Below are 10,866 nucleotides of genomic sequence, written 5' to 3'. Positions count from 1 at the left end.
GTCTTTTAATGTATACGTTCATATACTTTAATGAATTTCCTTTGATTGTTGTCTGTAGTGTTGATGGTGGTTGTTTCATGATTTGTTACCTAGGATACAGAATATCAAGATAGAGTGGTACAATGAAAAGAAATTCATTAAAATATATAAGTGGAATGGACATGGTCTAGAAATCTGGGATAGCTGATGTAATATGGGTGCCTCACCTTGAGGAGAGTTGGGAGCACTTTCAGCATGTTAATGGATAGTTGTCTTATGTTAGAAACACTTTTAGAAAGTTCCCAATATGGGAAGACTAGTGTGAGAAAATGCTGGGGAGCTGAAGAGATGGACTGCAAAAGGCAGTCCATTATTTTTGGCTGACTAGTTTCCAAATAACCCACTTCAAAAAATGAAGGAGGATGGTTATCACCTACCCTGGCTTCTTGGAAGCTAGGGTGCAGGCTTGTGACCTAGCCTAAGTCAATCGGATGTTTCTGCCTAGGACTTTGAAATGCAAGTGACAGAGTTGCACAGGACATGTAGAGATTCCTTTCTATGGCTGAGATAGAGACAGCAGTCTAGTGACAATGGTGTCACTGATGGTATGTGTTTTAGTCTGCTGTGACTGCTATAACAAAATCCCAGAGGCCAGGTAGCTTATAAACAACAGAAATTTATTTCTCATGGTTCTGGAGGCTGGGAAGTCCAAGATCAAGGTACCAACAGATTTGGTGTCTGGTGCGGGCTCTTTTCCTTGTTCATAGATGGTGCTTTCTAACCGTGTTCTCATGTGGCAGAAGACACAAGGCAGCTCTCCAGGCTCTTTCATAAGGGGCATTAATCCCATTCACAAGGGCCTGTAATCACCCTGCAAAGGCCCCATCTCCTCATGTCATCACTTTGGGGATTAGGTTTTAGCATAAGAATTTTAGGGGGACACAAACATTCAGACCATGGCTGTGGTGCTAAGAAGACTGTTCTCACAGTGTGATCTTCTCAATACCTTATTTTCCTTAGCTTTTTTCTCTTTCCTGAACCTGATTCCCAGATAATTTCAATTGAATCTGTGAGCCAGCCAACGCACTGCAAATCAATTTCTTTTCTGCTTAAGTTAGCTAGAGTTGCTTGCCTCCCAGAACACTGATTGTTAGGGTATTCAATACTGTTCAACCCGTGTGTGTGTGTGTGTGTGTGTGTGTGTGTGTGTGTCTGTGTAAATGTCACTTAGAGTATTGGAGAATTAGCAATGGAGACTTTCTTAAATGGAGAAAGAAACAAGTTCATTCACCTGGAGACATTATCCTGAGATAGCCTGTGGCAGAACTTTTTGGTGGAATGCATGGGCTGGCTCATACCTGGGCTAACCCTTAACCCAAACTAAGATGTGGGAGAATTTTGTTTGAAATGGTTTCTATTTTTATGCCCTGTCCCCCATCCCCTTGCCCAGCATTTGTAGAGAATGGGGGCTGGGGGAATTGTACTGGCATAGAAGCTATGAGGAAAATAGATTGACTGATTAAGAAGAGGAAAGATATTGAATAGTGTTTCATTTAGGTATTCAACAGACACTTACTGACTTAGTTCCTAGACCCCAGCCTGGCAGTCAGTGACTGTCCCATAGCATGATCTAGGGGCAGGAGACTTAAGGTAAGATATTTATCAATGACCTCACTTTACCACCTGATCCAAATCTAAGTGTGGAGGTTCAGAAACTACAGAAATGAGTGCAGTAGTATGCACGTGGATTTAGGATAGTGTTTTTAAGGAGTTAAATGTCTGCGTGTGCAGGGAAGCTTAGGGATAAGCAATACCTTATTTGGAATGACTTTTCAGGCCTAGTGAAAGCCAGATCAAAACCAAAGCAAAAATTTAAAACACCTCATTACTCCCAACCAAATACAGAAAAAAGTTTCTTCTCTCAAAACAACTTGTATTTGGAGTAATGGATTCTTTTTTCTTCTGCTTGTCAAACTGAGAGGTGACAATGTGCTAGCAGCCCTCACTCTCAGCACCTCCTCATTGTCACTGTCACCACTGTAAGCAGCAACCAGACCCCTTTTGAGGGGATTCTCCTCATCTCCGTTTCGCACCAATTCTGGGATGAGCTGCTGCCTTTCAGCTAAGGCTCCCTTCTTCTCAAAGACAGCAAAACCAGCGTCTGCTGCAGCAGATTCTCTCCTTTCTTCTTCCCTCAAGGAACTGACAGGCTGAAAGCCATTTTTAAAGTTTTCTTTCTGCTTATTCAAACTCTTAGCCCAGCGTTCCATGTCTTTGGCGATCTGCTGGGCTGTTTAACTCTTGGGTTTCTCCTTCTTCTCTTTCCCCTCTTTTGCAGGAGGCAGGCCCGTCTGCTGGTGGGAGCTAGACTCTGCAGCTGGCACGTAGGTCTCTTTCTCCCCATCCCAGTAAAAGTACTGCTGGGTTAAGGAATTATAGTAGTACCCAATGGGAGCCGTAATGCCTTGGCACTTTTGTCCCAAGCCAGAGCCTTCCGGCCAGCCCATGGCCTGCAGCATCTTGTTGCCAATGTTACTGTGGTCAATGCCATCTTTGGTGGGTTGCTTTTGGTGGGTTGCTTAATTCACAGTGCCAGCATCAAACTGCTTCTTGCGCTTGGGCTCTGGAGGTTCTGGAATGCCGTACTTCTCCCGTCTTTCTGCAGCTCGGTCTCGGTATTTCATCTCTCTCTCCCTTAGCTCCAAGGCTTCCAACTCCTGCTCGCTCAGCCTGGATTGTCGGTAGATACCCATGTTTTGCTTGTGAAGGTCTGAGAGTTGCTGGTGCCTAACTAGGGCATCTTTGTTTGGGAACTGGTGCCGGCAGAGCAGACAGGCCATCTTCTTCCAGTCAGCTAGCTTCTCTTCCTCACTCTCAAGTTTTTTCCACCAGTTCCTCCTCAACCGGGCAGAAACACCAAGGACTAGCACTCTGTGACTCTGTGTGTAGCTCAAGGATTGTAAACGTACCAATCAGCACTCTGTAAAATGGACCAATCAGCTCTCTGTAAAATGGACCAATCAGCTCTCTGTAAAATGGACAAATCAGCAGGATGTGGGTGGGGCCAGATAAGCAATAAAAGCAGGCTGCCCCAGCGAGCAGTAGCAACGCGATGGAGTCCCCTTCCAGACTGTGGAAGGCCTGTTCTTTCGCTTTTTGCGATAAATGTTGCTGCTGCTCACTCTTTGGGTACACGCTGCCTTTATGAGCTGTAACACTCACTGCCAAGGTCTGAAGCAGCGAGACCACGAACCCACCGGGAAGAACGAACAACTCCAGACTTGCTGCCTTTAAGAACTGCAACACTCACCACAAAGGTCTGCAGCTTCACTCCTGACGGCCAGACCACGAACCCACCAGAAGGAAGAAGCTCCAGACACGTCTGAAGGAACAAACTCCGGACACCCCATGTTTAAGAACTGTAACACTCACTGCGAGAGTCCGTGGCTTCATTCTCGAAGTCAGTGAGACCAAGAACCCACCAATTCTGGACACAAAATGACCTAACATGACTTAATCAGGGTGGCTGCAGTCTGGGAACGCTTGGCTGTAGTGGGAGTAGTTTGCGTGCTTTTCTGTCCTCCCTCCTTCCCCATAAAGTGCCCGTTATTCTCATTCATGCCCCTACTTCCCACAGCCATGTCTGTGACAGCACCACCACCGGCCTGAGCTCTGCCCACGCCTCTCCTGTCAGCCGAGTGGTGCTAACTGCTGTACAAACCACCCCAAATCTCGGAATTGGCACAGTTCATCCCATGCAGGCAGTTATCTTCCAAGGGGTGACTCAGGGACCCAAGCTGCTTCATCTCATGGAGTTGCCATCTTGTGCTGTGAAAGATTTACCTGGAGTCACCCAGGGAAAGGGCGTTAATGCTTTACCAGGTCAGCCTGGAACACCCACCACTGTCACCCACATTCCGCTGCAAAATGTTTGATTCCAAATGCAGGGAAATCTGGGAAGTGCAGTCCCTGGTGGGCTCCCCAGCAGCAACCTGACTGTGGAGTGGGAGCACGGTCCTTTCTGGGCTGTGATCATCTCTATCATACCATGTAATACCAAACCTTTTCCCCAACAACAAGCTTTTGACTCATCCCCATGGAGTAAGAAACTGGAGAAACCAGTTCACCCTCTGCCACTAATATTTGATGACATTTTATTTCATGATCACTTCCAGAATATTTATATTTAAAAAGAGGAAAAAGAAGGTAGTCTGCCTGAAGATAACTCAACGCCATGGCTTTACAATGGTGGGGGGAATAGTTTGGTGGGGGAGGGGAATTCCTGCTATCTTCAGATAATTTGCAGAGGACACCCATTCACCTATGTGTTAGGGAGATTCAGCTTCGAGTCGCAAAGCTGATCGTATCAGAGAGGGGACAGAATAGATGCCTTTTGGAGATTTCCAACCAAATTCCAGCCCTGCTGTGCCCTTATTGGCTCCGTAAGTCTAGGAGCAGAGCGGTGGCGCTCAGCTGGCAAACAGCTTGAGGAGTGGTGTGGCCCAGCTCTGTTTTAGTTGGGAGTGAGAGTAGAGTGAGATTGATGGCCGTCTCATTCATTTTCCAATGCTGATGGGTTCCCTGACTCACTCACTGGGGCCAGACATGCATCTCCTGCCTGGCAGTGAAAATTTCAATAACCTCTCTCTTTTTACTCTGCTTCTTTCCAACCTGGGAATGGGCTTTCATTAAATCCTCAACCCGTGCTTTTTTGGTTAAATCAAATGTACAGCCACGGGAGGAGTAGGATGTCAGCTATATTTACCTTGTCTTCAGCCAAGTATCCTGGACTAGTTTTTTTCAACAACTTACATATCAGTTTCCAGTTAAAGCCAAGGGCAGGTCCTAAGCTTGAGACCAGGAGAAGCTGCTTCACCTTCTGTGTAGGACTCAGGCACTCTAAGAATGAGAGGGGAATGGTGAAATTGTGGTGAGGTGGCTGACCTTGGGGTGAGGGAGGGTGACATCAGCAGGAGAGTGGGTGACATTTGTGAAAAGATGGGTGACAACTGGGAGAGGCTGGAATTGCTGACTCTTTGGTCAGTTTAAAGCCAACCATGTCTAAATGTCTGTCACCCTTTAAGAACACAGCTGATAGACTAATTTACATTTGAACATCCAAGATTAATGATAGCTAACATTTACTGATTGCTTACTACATATTGGTCACTGTGCTGACCAACTTCCACATCACCCCATCTAACACTTCCAACAAGCCAGGGAGGAAAGAGGATGATGATTGTCCTCATTTCTCAGCTGAGGAATTGGACTCAAGAAGAAGATAGGTGACCTTCCCAAGGTCGCAGAACCAGTTACATGGCAGAGCCAGGATTTGAATCTCCAAACCTGGCTTGAGAGCCTGGCCTCATAACTGCTGTCCTACACCTGGTGGTAGCAAGAACTCCTAATGTCATTGCTCCTGAAATGGTGACATTCTAAAAGAGCCCAGAATTGGGCCAAAGAAATAAAGCCATAATGGTAGCCTTGTGATGGGGAGATGAGAGAGAAATTCTTAGCCAGGAGGTTTTTATAAAGTCATCTTTCCAGTCACACCATGCTTTCGGTGGAACGTGCTGCCCGTGGAGAAGCCCAGCACAGGGCCACATCTAAGGGGAAGATGCCATCCTCAGGTGTTATCTTCAGCGGTGGTGTTGGAGGAGAGATCAGCTACGAGCTGCTCATGAGCAGAATTAGAAGAAACTAAGAGGAACCCAATCATTACTCTTTATTCTCTGAATTCACATTTTCCCCATGACAGAGTTGTTGCATTTTCATTCTTTTAAAAATTTAGTATTGGGTTAAATTCTTCAATTTGGGCTTACATGGGACGTCCTTTCAAATGGGAGTTGCCACCAGGTGGCCCTTCCTGGAAGAGCTTTCACAGCTTCGCACGGGCAGAGAGGCGTTGGGGTGAAGTCCCCCTGGGGATCCTTGAGCTGTGGGCCCACTCCTCCTCCCAACCGCCCCAGCAGCCTCCTGGGGGATTCCCTTCAGTCTGGGGTGGAATGACAAAGGCAGGGAAGAAGGGCAGCATCTGTGGGTCAGAGGAGTCCCCAGGCATAGGCCAGGCTGAGGTTCTGGAGTGGGGGATGTGGAACAGGGCTTGCACCTGCTGGGGGGGAGCAGCTTTGGAGCTGGTGTTGGGGGAATGAGGGGGAAGTTCAGGAACACAGGAGCTGTCCTTGACTCTACTGCTACTGCCATTCTCTGCCATCTGTGCAGCCCTGGACTGAGGTGAGGAGCCAGCCTTGGGACAGGTGGTCAGGGGCTTGTTCGGAGCTCTGCATGTGTTTGGGCACAAGGACAGGGGTCCTCAGTCCTCGGGTCATGGACCAGTATCTGTCTGTGGCCTGTTAGGACCCGGGCCACACAGCAGGAGGTGAGTGGTGGGCAAGCGAGCATTGCCACCTGAGTTCTCCCTCCTGTCGGATCAGTGGTGACATTAGATTCTCATAGGAGCACAAACCCTATTGTGAACTGTGCATGTCAGGGGTCTAGGTTGCTCACTCCTTATGAGAGTCTAATGATAAATGTCATGCTGTAATGTGTTTAAATCAACCCCAAGCCATCCCCCACCCCCCCCCCCCCCCCCCAGTCCATGGAAAAATTATCTTTCGTTCAGCCAGTCCCTTGTGCCAAAAAGTCTGGGGACTGCTGCACTAGGACATCAGGCCAAGTGGCATGGTGGGACTGTGCTTGCCCACCTGTGCACCGTGGCATCGGGCTGAGTCTGTGTGGAGGAAGGAGTGCCATCTTCTAATGACCGTTAAGACACTGTCTGCTCACTGCTGTGTGTCCCCAGGGCCATATTGACCAAAGGAGGGCCTTTTTTCTAATTCACACAAAGGCTCTACATGGGCTAGCTGTGTTCCTGGGTTTGGGCATTCCCGACTGCAGTGTGTTTGAAAGGGGATCCCAAGAAGTGATTGAGGATAAGCAGAGAGTTTCCATGGTTTCTGTTGTCCCCTAGATGGAGTGGCCAGTCTTGAAGAGTGAAGAAGCTGCATGTGGCAGTGAAGAATGGGAAGTACTTGTGACATGGAGAAGTGTGAGCTGCAGGTGTATCAGCCTGCTCAGGCTGCATAACAGAATACAGCAGACTCGGGGGCTTAAACAACAGACACTTCTTCTATCACGGTTCTGGAGGCTGGAAGTCCAAGATCGAGGAGCCCGCGGGGTTGGTTCCAGGTGAGGCCTCCCATCCTGTCCTGCAGAAGGCTGCCTTCTCACAAGGCCTTTCTTCTGTGCACATGCACTCCTAGTAGTTCTTCCTTTTCTTATGAAGACACACATTCTATTGGATCAGTGCCTTATCTTCACAACCTCATTTAGCCTTAATTACCTCCTTAAAGACCCTATCTTCAAATATTGTCACATTTGGGGGTGGGAGTGGGGACATAATTTAGTGCATAAGAGCAGGAAATGCCTACAATTCTGCAATTGGTATTTTAGTATCAATTTATGTGTGTGTGCGTGAGTGTGTGTGTGTGTGTGTGAGAGAGAGAGAGAGACATCCCAATTGGATCACAATCTTCTGAAGCAAGGCCTTTGTTTAAAACGTCATTTTTTTTGGGCCGGGCTCAGGGGCTCACGCCTGTAATCCCAGCACTTTGGGAAGTCAAGGCAGGCAGATCACAAGGTCAAGAGATGGAGACCAGCCTGGCCAACATGGTGAACCCAGTCTCTACTAAAAAAATTAGCTGGGTGTGGTGGCACATGCCTGTAGTCCCAACTACTTGGGAAGCTGAGACAGGAAAATCACTTGAACCCAGGAGGCAGAGGTTGCAGTGAGCCGAAATTGTGCCACTGCACTCCAGCCTGGTGACAGAGTGAGACTCCTTCTAAGAAACAAAAGTCATTTTTTTTTCACCCCTGTCCTTTTAGTCCCCCAGTCCTCCACCGCAGCGCCTAACACAGGCCTTCTGCCCATTAGGCACTCGAGAACTGTACGTGATGCAAGCCCGAAGGAGCTTCCTGGTGCACATGTGCAGAGAGAAGAGCGAAGCCAGTGCTTCATTCTGGGAGACGCTGTCAAATCCAGGTAGGAGCTGGTGGAGGGAAGGCCCCATCAGCTCACTCTCTGAAGTACGAGATGGAATTTTCAGAAGGGAAATGAACTCTAATTTTAGCCTGTTCACACTCTAATTTCACTTTGTTAAATAACATTATTTATTCAGTAACCTTTGGAATTCACATGTTTCATATTTAATGGGTCCAATTATACCCTTTCTGGCACGCCTGTGAAACATGGCGTTTTCACCATGCGAACGTTTGTTTGACATGATTTCAGATGTTATATTACTCCATAGGGCAATGTGCCTTAATAGCTCCAAACTCCAATAACAAGAAAGATTAGCAGAGCAATAAGCTTTTATCCATCAGCATAACTCCAGAATTGCCACCCACAAGAGACCCTGAAGGCAGCAGATCTCTTATTTACTCAAAGGCTCTTTTGAAAAAAGCATAAGTGGCTTTTTGAAAAAACGATTAAAAAAAAATATGCTCATTAAAAAAGTGTAAACAATGAGAAAGATATAAAAGTAGAGAAATTAACCATGGTCCTGCCACACAGGGATAGCTCCTAGACTCTTTAATGTGTTCCCTTTGATTTTCTTTTTTTTCTTGTTTTTTGATATGGAATCTCCCTCCGTCACCCAGGCTGGAGTGCGGTGGCACAATCTTGGCTCATTGCAACCTCTGCCTCCCAGGTTCAAGTGATTCTCCTGCCTCAGCCTCCCGAGTAGTTGGGATTACAGGCATGTGTCACGACGCCTGGCTAATTTTTGTACTTTTGTAGAGATGGGGTTTCACCAGTTGGCCAGGCTGGTCTCGAACTGCTGACCTCAAGTGATCCACCCACCTCAGCCTCCCAAAGTGCTGGGATTACAGGCGTGAGCCACCGAGCCTAGCCTGATTCTCTTCCTGAGCTCACTCTTATGTCTGTAGGTGTCTGTCGTACTCTTTTCCATAATGGGATTATACTAAATATCCTGTTTCCCTACCCTCACTGTAAAAAATCTTTTTTATCGTGAAACAGTTCAAACGTACACTAAAATGGACTGAAATCCATATTGAATCTCCATTTGTGGCGCCTCTTATTTCATCTGAGCTGCAGTTTACCCACAACCTAGATTATTCTGAAGCGAATCCTAGCCATGCTCTCATTTTATCAGTAAATATCTCAGCATGTCTCTATAAAAGACAAAAACTCTTAAAAAATGACAATACCCTTTTCACAGCTTAACAATTAGCACAGTCTTAATATCCTTAAATATTCAATCTCTGTTTACATTTCTCTAATTGTCTTGTAATTGTTTTCTTTCCAGTTTATTTGAATCTGGATCAAGGCATACTTACAATAGTTTCCTTTGGTTGATACGTCTCTTAAATCTTTTTTTGAAACTCCTACTTTAGGTTTGGGGGTACATGTGAAGGTTTATTATATAGGTAAACTTGTGTCATGGGTGTTCGTTGTAAAAGTTATTTCATTACCCAGGTAGTAAGCCGAGTACTTAATAGTTATTTTTTTCTGCTCTTCTCCGTCCTCTAAACCTCCACCCTCAAGTAGGCCCCCAAGTAGTGTCTCTTGTTCTCTTCTTTGTGTTGATGACTTCTCTTCATTTAGCTCCTATGTATAAGTGAGAACATGTGGTATTTGGTTTTCTGTTCCTGTGTTAGTTTGCTAAGGATAATAGCTTCTAGTTCCATCTGTGTTCCTGCAAAAGACATGATCTCATTCTTTTTTATAAAGACTGCATACTATTCCATGATGTATATGGACCACATTTTTTTTTTAGAAGTTAACATGGACATTTTTATTTTTATTTTTTAAACTTGTATTTTGATTTCGGGGGTAGATGTGCAGGAGATGCAGGTTTGTTACACAGGTAAACATGTGTCATGGGGGTTTGTCGTACAGGTTATTTCATCATCCAGGTATTAAGCCTAGTATCCATTACTTATTTTTCCTGATCCTCTCCCTCCTCCCACCCTCTGCTCTCTGGTAGGTCCCAGTGTGTGGTGTTCCCCTCGATGTGTCCAAGTGTTCTCATCATTTAGCTTCCACTTATAAGTAAGACTATGTGGTATTTGGTTTTCTGTTCCTGTGTTAGTTTGCTAACGATAATGACCTCCAGCTCCATCCACGTCCCTGCAAAGAACATGGTCTCGATCCTTTTAATGGCTATATAGTATTCCATGGTGCATATATACCACATTTTCTTTATCCAGTCTATTGTTGATGGGCATTTAGGTTGATTCCTTGTCTTTGCTATTGTGAATAGTGCTGGGATGAACATATGCACACATGTATCTTTATAACAGAATGATTTATATTCCTTTGGGTATATAAATCAAAGTCATGGGACTGCTAGGTCAAATGGTATTTCTGTCTCTAGGTCTTTGAGGAATCGTCACACTGTCTTCCACAATGGTTGAACTAATTTACACTCCCACTAAGTGTGTAAGTGTTCCCTTTTCTCCACATCCTAGGCAGCATCTATTATTTTTTGACTTTTTAATAGTAGCCATTCTGACCTGTGTAAGATGTTATCTCATTGCGATTTTGATTTGCATTTCTCTAATGACCAGTGATACTGAGCTTTTTTCTCATATGCTTTTGTCTGCATGCATGTCTTCTTTAGCAATCTTTTAAATCCATAGGCTCCTCTTCTGTCTTTTCCCCTTATAGTTTATTTGTTGAAGAAATGCAGTCATCTATTCTATCAAGTTTCTGTCTGGATCTTGCTGATTGCTTCCCCATGGTGTCTCTATGCCATCCCTCTGTCCTGTGTAGTTCCGGTGCGTTGCTAGTTAGACCTGAAAGCTTGATGAAATTCAGGCTCCTCTTTGGCTAGTCACATCTATTAATACTTTATAAATGGTGTC

The 10,866-nt window shown here is 45.6% G+C and overlaps 1 long non-coding RNA gene across 1 annotated transcript; it reads left to right on the top strand.

The window, feature by feature from the left end:
• Positions 1-6,628: 6,628 nt before the first annotated feature.
• Positions 6,629-8,159, top strand: LOC110740840. The gene is made up of 2 exons (XR_002516022.2): positions 6,629-7,167; positions 7,913-8,159. It is a non-coding gene; the product is annotated as an uncharacterized LOC110740840 (long non-coding RNA).
• Positions 8,160-10,866: the final 2,707 nt, after the last annotated feature.

Source organism: Papio anubis, chromosome 10 (assembly GCF_008728515.1).
Source record: "Papio anubis isolate 15944 chromosome 10, Panubis1.0, whole genome shotgun sequence".
Taxonomy (NCBI): Eukaryota; Metazoa; Chordata; class Mammalia; order Primates; family Cercopithecidae; genus Papio; species Papio anubis.
This window is presented reverse-complemented; position numbering and strand designations above follow the sequence as displayed.